The 8,084-nt window shown below is 32.1% G+C and overlaps 1 protein-coding gene across 1 annotated transcript in view; it reads left to right on the forward strand.

Moving 5' to 3' along the window:
• The window catches only part of LOC118753056, an 81,812-nt gene that overhangs the window by 335 nt on the left and 73,393 nt on the right, over window positions 1-8,084 (forward strand). The gene's annotated exons all lie outside the window — the stretch shown is intronic.

Below are 8,084 nucleotides of genomic sequence, written 5' to 3' on the forward strand. Positions count from 1 at the left end.
AAATATAAATATAAATAGGTATGTATAGAAATATTAAAAATCTAAAATGTTCGTATTAATGACTTATTTGACGCGAGTTATACTTATGTATAAATATATGTACATATGTATGTCTGCATACCAAATATTAATCTTCGAAATTTTCTCCAACGTCACCGATAGACTGACTGACAGCTCGGCTGACTAAAGTGACACAAATGATGCTACGCATGGATCAATAATGATTACGTTGATGTTTTTAATGATGGTAACTTCCATCTTGCTGCTGCAGGTTGTTTGTTTGTTAATGTTAATGTTATTTTTGCTATAATTATTATTTTCGTTTTCACGTTTTGTTTGCGCCATTGTTATGTATGTATGTACTTTGGTGCGACTGAGTGTGGTGGCATGAGTGAAAGTGCAACCGTTATAATGAGCCTGTAATCGAGTCAATATACAAAAATATGTACGAATATAAAAGCTAAACATTCATTTTGTTTGTACATACATATGTATGCACATATATTGATGTCAAAGTGTATGTGCGCACCAAGTCATTAATATAATTTAAATTTTTATAAAATTCAATAATGTGCATACAACTGAAAACAAGAGTTGAAGTTTACGTTGCGAAAAGCGAGAGTTCGTCGTTATGAAAAGAAAAACTTAAATCACAAGCCGCATAACTCTTAACGGTTTGTTTTTTTTTTAACTTTTTATAAAACAAAATAAGCCTTTTGTCGCCATATAACAAAAAAGTGACTTAACAAAAAAAAAAAAAATTCTTTCTTCTCATTGGAAGGCCTCATATCCGTTACCAACTACTCATTTGCATAGCTTGACTCGAATGTAAAATATATCTTATTGTATATACATAGGCACATACTTACATTTGCATTTTACAACAAATGGGCTCAATGTTGGATATACTTTGGTCTAACCTTGTATTGGTGGTGCCTACCGAACGTACGTACATATGTGCGTGTGTGCATGTGTGCGTGTATGCCTTTCGCGCTGCTGCCAACACATTTGTCATTGCAATTATTGTTTGTATTTTATTGTAATTTTTTATGGCTTTGTTTATTTGGTCTTGCCCATTGTTCTCCCTTATTTCCGTGGGATTAACACCGTTTCTTTAAAAACGCATTTTCCATTTTTTTTTTTGTCGTTGAAGTGTTGCTTAAATTTTAATACATAGTAATTTTAAATTTTCAGCGCCAACGGCGCAAGTGTTTTGCTGCTCGGAGTTGGTTAGGTGGTATGTGAGAATCGGCGCAAGGTTTCTTTTTTATTTTGCCGCTTAAAAATTAACTGAGAAAAACTTCACTTTTGATAGATTGGGTGAACAAATTTTGGGGGCATTCGAAAATGTTTGAACAAGAATTTCGGCTATTTCCATTAACACATTTCATATATTCAGCGTTGCATTAAAATGAAAATTAAAAAAATTACAAAAACGAATGGAATGCTAAAGTCTCAAATTCAAGAGCCAGAGTATTTTTTAACTTTCCCTTTTGATTACAGTTTGCTGTGAACTTAGATATTTTTCAAGGTTCACAGATAAATGCTCGGCAATTAAATAGTATGAATTTCGTATCTAGTTGCCCTGAGTTTTAAAATCCTCTGAAGAAGTTATATTTTTTTGAGGATGAATCATATTATGCCTGTCGAACTTTAGGGTGAATAAAGAAGACATAATTATACGCGGTTTTGCATTTTGCTGATACGCGGTTTTGTACTTTAAACGACGATATGTATGTCCTTAAGCTCTGGAATCGTCTAGGGACTATTAACGTAGACCATACTTTTCACTTAGCCGCCCCAGAGAAGGAAGGCCATTTGACTTTGTTATTTTTCGTGAGATAAGACGTCCGCAATAGGGCCATTGCTTGATGTGCTGTGTGGCAAGTAGCTCCGTCCTCTTGAAACCACATGTCCATGTCATCTATTTAGTTGCGACCAAAAAAAGTTTGTTATCATGTCACGATAATGTTCACCGTTCACCGGTATCATTTTTTGAAGAAGTTAGGTCCGTTGACTCCGCCAGCCCAAAAACCACACCAAACAGTGACCCGTTGTGGATCCAAACTTTTTTTCTGTCTGGAATGACATGTGGATTTTCAGTCACTTCGAAGTATTTTTTGCCGGGCTTTGAAGTTTTGAGGTAATATATAAAAAATGCTTATAAAATTAACAAATTTTTTTTTATGGTCTTAGGCTTGTTGGAAAGGTATAAAAGAGTACTTTCTTCCAAATTTGAAAGAAATTGGGCCACCAGATGGCGCTTTACAATTTATCTTATCTACATATATATTAATACGCTAATATAAATTTTGTCTTCGATCGTTTGGCGATTCTACCGAACCGATTTCAAAACCAAGAATACCATTGGAAAGGTAATTTTCTGTAGATTTTTATGGTCGAAAATTATGGCCAACATCGTCGTTTAAAAATTCCCAAATTTGTGTATGGTTGTTGTTACAACCGGTTCAATTTGAGCTATTTTTGCGTTTTGTTTTACTTCGTATTTGAAATTAAACTTTGTAATAAAGATAGCTATGAAGATGAGGAAAGAAATAATAACGATGAAGACAAAAAGGAGAAGGCAAAAGTCAACATAAAGACGAAAATGGAGACAATGAGAAATACATAAGAATTTGGGTAACTGAAAGAGTAAGAAAATTAATTGAAATTTATCGATAGGAATCGAAATAAATTCAGTCATAAAAGTTACCGAAATTTATCGATTCATCGAAGTTTATAGTTAACGAGATTTTTCGAGTTATCCATACTTATTGAGTTATAGTAACCTACCGAATTATTCAAATTTATCAATATTTATTGAGTTGTCGAAATTTACGGAAAGTCATCGAGCTATAAAAATTTATGGGATTATCGAAATTTGTCAATGTAAAGAAATTTATTAAGGCATCGATATTTATTAAATCATCATTATTTATAGACTTAACAAAATTTATCAAATTATCGTAATGCATCGAGTTATTTCAACTTACAGAGTTATCGATAATTATTGATCTACTGAAATTTGCCGATTAATCGAATCGAAGTATATGGAATTTTTAAAATATATCGATTTATCGAAATTTCAAGGTTAATAAGTTTATCGAGTTATCACTTAGGCTTATCGAATGTTATCGTGTTAACTTGTCGATAGCTTTCGAAAAATATGGAATTTATGTCAAAATTAAAAATTTATAAAGGTATCCAAAGTTTATCGAGATATATAAATTTTTGAGTTATCGAAAATTTTCGAGCCCTCGAATTTTACGGTTATCGAATTTTGTTGAGTTATCGGATTTTAGTGTTTTTGAAATTCATCGAATTATCGATATGTATCAAATCATTGAAATTTATCGATAAACTGGAATGTATCGGCTCAATTTCAAGTCCTGCCGAAGTCCTCCAAAGACCTTCAAAGATATAAAAAATTTTATTCACGTTTTGGTTTTAAAGCAGAAGATTTTCCGTTAAGTTACTTTGTATCTTATAAGTTTAGCTACGTGCTAAGTTAGAAAACCTCTCCATGGCTATTAAAAACTAGAAAAACGGTCGAATTTCGACAGTAACTGGCACTCTAGTAGATATAAATCAATTGTCTTTTCAAGAAGCCTAAGAATTTTAAAAGATAAATTTAGAGGTGCGTAGAATACTGCTTACTTTAGTATATGTATGTACATACATATGTACATACGTATATATTTTTGAGACGGGCTTTTGCACGCAAAGTCCAATTTATTAAAATTCTTGTTTTGTACGATTATTTCCAATATAGTCATGTTTGATAGCACACCCAGCAAAAATTTAAAATATTCACATTGCGAAATCAGTAAGGAATACAAATACACCGACTATTGCCGATTAGTAGGTGTGCCTCTGTGCGCCTTTACTAGGAAAAGTTGCTTATCTACAAATTTTACAGTAAAATCTTTATGAAAACAATGAAGAATTGCACTTTGCTTGCACACAGCGTTACTTCGGATTCAAAAGAATTGAAAAAGCCAGCAGCAAACAAAGAAAAAACTAAAATTTGTTGGCAACAAAACAGAATACTTAACATAGTTACTATTTGTAGGTACTAAACCTGCTAATATGAATTAAAGAAAAACAAAATAAAAAAAATAATTACAACCACCACAACAGCAGTGGCAACAAATCAGCGACAGATTATTTCCAAAACTTGTTTCAAGTCGCGATGTCGACTTTCAATTACAACAATAGCAATAAAAAAACAGCGACATTCGGCAACAGTTCGAACAGCAACAGTTAAACCAGCAACAAAGCAGCTAACGTGAGCGGACTGCTTGCGGTAGAGTGGTGTGAAAGGTGCCAGCGTCAGTTGGTTGGTGGCTTAGTGAATGTTTAAATGTTTCAATTCTGCTGAGGTTGTCACAGCTGTGTTGTTGTTATCTGTTTTGTTTTTTTTTTGTTTAAATTTCTTGTAAGCGTGGTATTTACTGCTTCTGCTTGTGTTTGTTGTCGTCAAGTCAAGAGTTGTTGCCAATTCATGGCGCAGCGGTGGTGGTGGCAAATAACATCTACACCAAAAGAGTCACGCAGAACAGGTTGCAGTGCCATTTAACGCGAAATGCCACAACAAATGAATGCAAAAAATAAAAAAAAAACAAATTGAAAAATAAAACCGCGCTAAAAATTAAAATTAAAAAAAAAGGAAACAAAAATAATTGTGTAAATAAAGAGACCATACCGAACTGTGTGTGCTGGCACTTAATTGTACATTTGCTACATACCTAAAATATGCTGTGAAGACAAGAAAATACTTACTTAAAAAGCATGTGAGCAAAATGTGCAAAAACTTGAAGCCACTTTCATACATACAAATGTGCATATGTATGTATGTATGCAGCATTGTATTTGCTCGTACTTCACCAGTTTAGGTCAATCATTCTGTGTTGATTATTGCTGTTGCTGCTGTTTGGTTGTAGAAAAATAATTGCATTGCATTTCACTTTGCGGTATTCAGGCGACGACGATGGCGAGACTGGCTCATTTTAGCGTTAGCCCACAAAGCTTGATTTGGGCCGAAGAGAATTCTTATGAAAAAGGCGAATGCGCAGTAAATTATTGGTAATTTCGATTATAAATATGTATTTTATTTGTTATAACTAAAGATGGGCTCATACCAAGAGCATCAGAATGATTAGTGAAGTGACTGAAATCGAGCGAAAATAAGAATATCTCGAATATTGCTTTCCAAAATAAGAAAATGTCATTTTAATAAAAAATTTACATTTTAGTATTTGCTTATATGTTGTGCGTAGTATGTACACATATACTTTCTTATTTTAGTGACTCTTTTTTACCAAAAATTAAATACATATTTGATTTTACGCTTAACTTTTGTTTTTAACCAAACTGGCATTTTTTAATTTTTGTATTTATATGGCCTTATTCATAAAAAATAAAGTAGCTTTATAAAACGGTTATAAATTGAAAAATGTATGAAAACGTCAATTTATAAAGCTCTTTAAACCTACTTTATTTTTTATGAATAAGGCCAATAGTCTTTATATATAAAACAAAGTCGAGTTGGGGGCACCATTTATAATTCAAAAACGACTGCACCTATTTTTATGATCTTAGATTTGTTAAATTTGCTTCCGCTCCGAATAGTAGAATAACATAAAACAACGGAAAAGTTCACAAAAAAAAATTATGAAGAAAATTTCTTTTTCATACATTTTGTATGGAACTGGTTTTCCGTCCTGTAGCTCGTTTCTGTAACAATTCTCTACCAAGGCGAATTGAGATATGAATTCGCCGCCCTGTTCTCTACTGCTAATGAGTAGTAGAGAATGACGTATATTCTCTACCAGTAGAGAAATAATCGGTAGAGAAGAGTTACAGAAGCGAGCTACTGGATTGACTGATTTCGACAATTTTTTTTTGTTCGTCTCATGTCCACAAAATAATAGGATTGCGATATTTTGACCAGTTTTGACTATTTTCCTTTTGGTTATTTATTGTTTTGCAGGGTAAAAATAAATAAACATAAATCCAGATTTCAAAACTTTGTAAAAAATTTTACAAAATTCGACAAATTTTCAGCCAAAATTTCAAACTTTTTAATCAAAATCTTTTGAAAAATTTTAGTATTATACATAAAGTGGAAGTTTCAAGTTAGTGAAAAATGCCGTTGATTTTTGACGGAGAGGAGCATTAATTTGTTTCCACAAATTTCCACAACTTAATTTTCAAAATTGACGTTTCTGCATATGCATTTATACACACATACATAAATAATATTATTTAATATACACATCTAAAACTTTAGCAACAAAATAAAAAAAATAATTTATTTTTCGTGCCATAAAACTGAATCGAATTACAACTTATAATGAGCATAATATAAAATTCCATATATAATTACGTGTATATTTGGTATTAATTACTGCGTATATTTGTAGTTATAATCCACTTTTATTAACAAAAAACAACTTTAATTTTCATAAGGCTTCACAAAATTTCATTTAGCATTCCGCGAAAAAATTTCACCAACAAAAGTTATACAACAGTAAATAACTTTGCAAAGAAATTCGCGCGGCAAAAGACTTTAAAAACACCATGAACACCTCAATAAAATAATAATGTTGCCTTTTATTGCATAAAGAATGGAATAACTTGCATGGCGTTGCATTGAAAAAAAAAATAAATAAATAAAAAATGAAAGCCTAACAAAAAAATAAATTAAACTGTCAGTTTAGTTTCTGCGAGTATGCAGCTTTAACTTAAACCGGGTGGTTGCCCGGCCAGTTGCGTGGCTAAAATTTTGATATGCACTTACGATAACACAGACGCCAGCTGCCCTGCAAGCTGAAGTGGATTCCGAAAAAGGCCGTCTGTAAAAAGTACGAGAAAAGGGTATTTGCAAGCTAAAGGAAGGCTTAAGCGTTGAAGTGGTATAAATGGAATTTGTGTACATTTTATGTAACTGACAATTGAAAAAAGGGTACATTCGTTACTTTTTGTGGCTGTGACACCACCAGAACAAAAATATAGCAGACAAGAATGAAATTTAAATAAATTGTATAATTAGCCGCTTACAGTGTTTCACTGTTGATTTGTGTATAATTATGACATTTTTGATAAGGAGTTCAGCTATTTAAAAAATGAATCCAGCCGTAGCCGTCAAAAAACCACAAGCGAATTTTTTTTTCAAAATTTCTTTGGATGCAGAAATACATCTGGGTGCTTTGGATTGTCACAACAAAATTTTGTGTTTAATGGGCATATACATTTTTAAACCTACTTTAGAAAAGGTCACTTAGTTGAATAAAATATTGTATAAAGAGTTGCCAACTATCTAAACCAATTATTTAAATTTGAAAGTTAATTGACATATTACAACATAAAATACAAAAAAGATGCCAAATTAAAATTCTCAACCAGGTGGCAACCTTCATCAAAAATATTTTCGACTGTAAGACTTCTTAAATCTCTTTCTTTTGACAGCCATATTGCAATATTTACATTATCTTAGCAATTTACTTAAACTGAAATTTTCAAACAGGTGGCAACTCTCTAATTATTTTTTTCCTATATTTTAAGTTAGACCTTTAGCAATGCATCGGTGAAAACTGCATTCGCTTCCATGCATTAGTTTTCGAGTGATGCACGTGCAAACATACAGACAGACAGACAGACGGACACACAAAAATTCTAAAAATTTTTGATTTGGCTTCTGTTGCTCTAATGAAGATGCCCCATACTAATTTTTTTAAATGTCTATAATGTGCAGACATCGGTCTGTTAAAATTTTATTATATGTAAAGATATTTCCCCCTTTTGAATCACTGTTCTGCAATTCGAAATAAGACCTAGACCAACGAGTATAACTTAATAGGACTAATAATTATTATAGTGTTTCTTCCATGTACGTTATAATATTAGGGTGAATCATAGTGCATACATATGTACATATGTATGTTCAAAATCTTTACGCGTTTATTTCGGTGTTAGCATGTGTTTCTTTTTTATTTGCTTTTTTGTTAGTGTTTTACAACTGCTTTCTCCCGCAGCTGCTGCGTTCTTTCACCAAATTGTCTACTCATTTGAATGCTTTCTTC

The sequence above is a fragment of the Rhagoletis pomonella genome, unplaced genomic scaffold (genome assembly GCF_013731165.1).
Source record: "Rhagoletis pomonella isolate Grant_MI unplaced genomic scaffold, Rhpom_1.0 Rhpom_scaffold_00002, whole genome shotgun sequence".
Lineage (NCBI taxonomy): Eukaryota > Metazoa > Arthropoda > Insecta > Diptera > Tephritidae > Rhagoletis > Rhagoletis pomonella.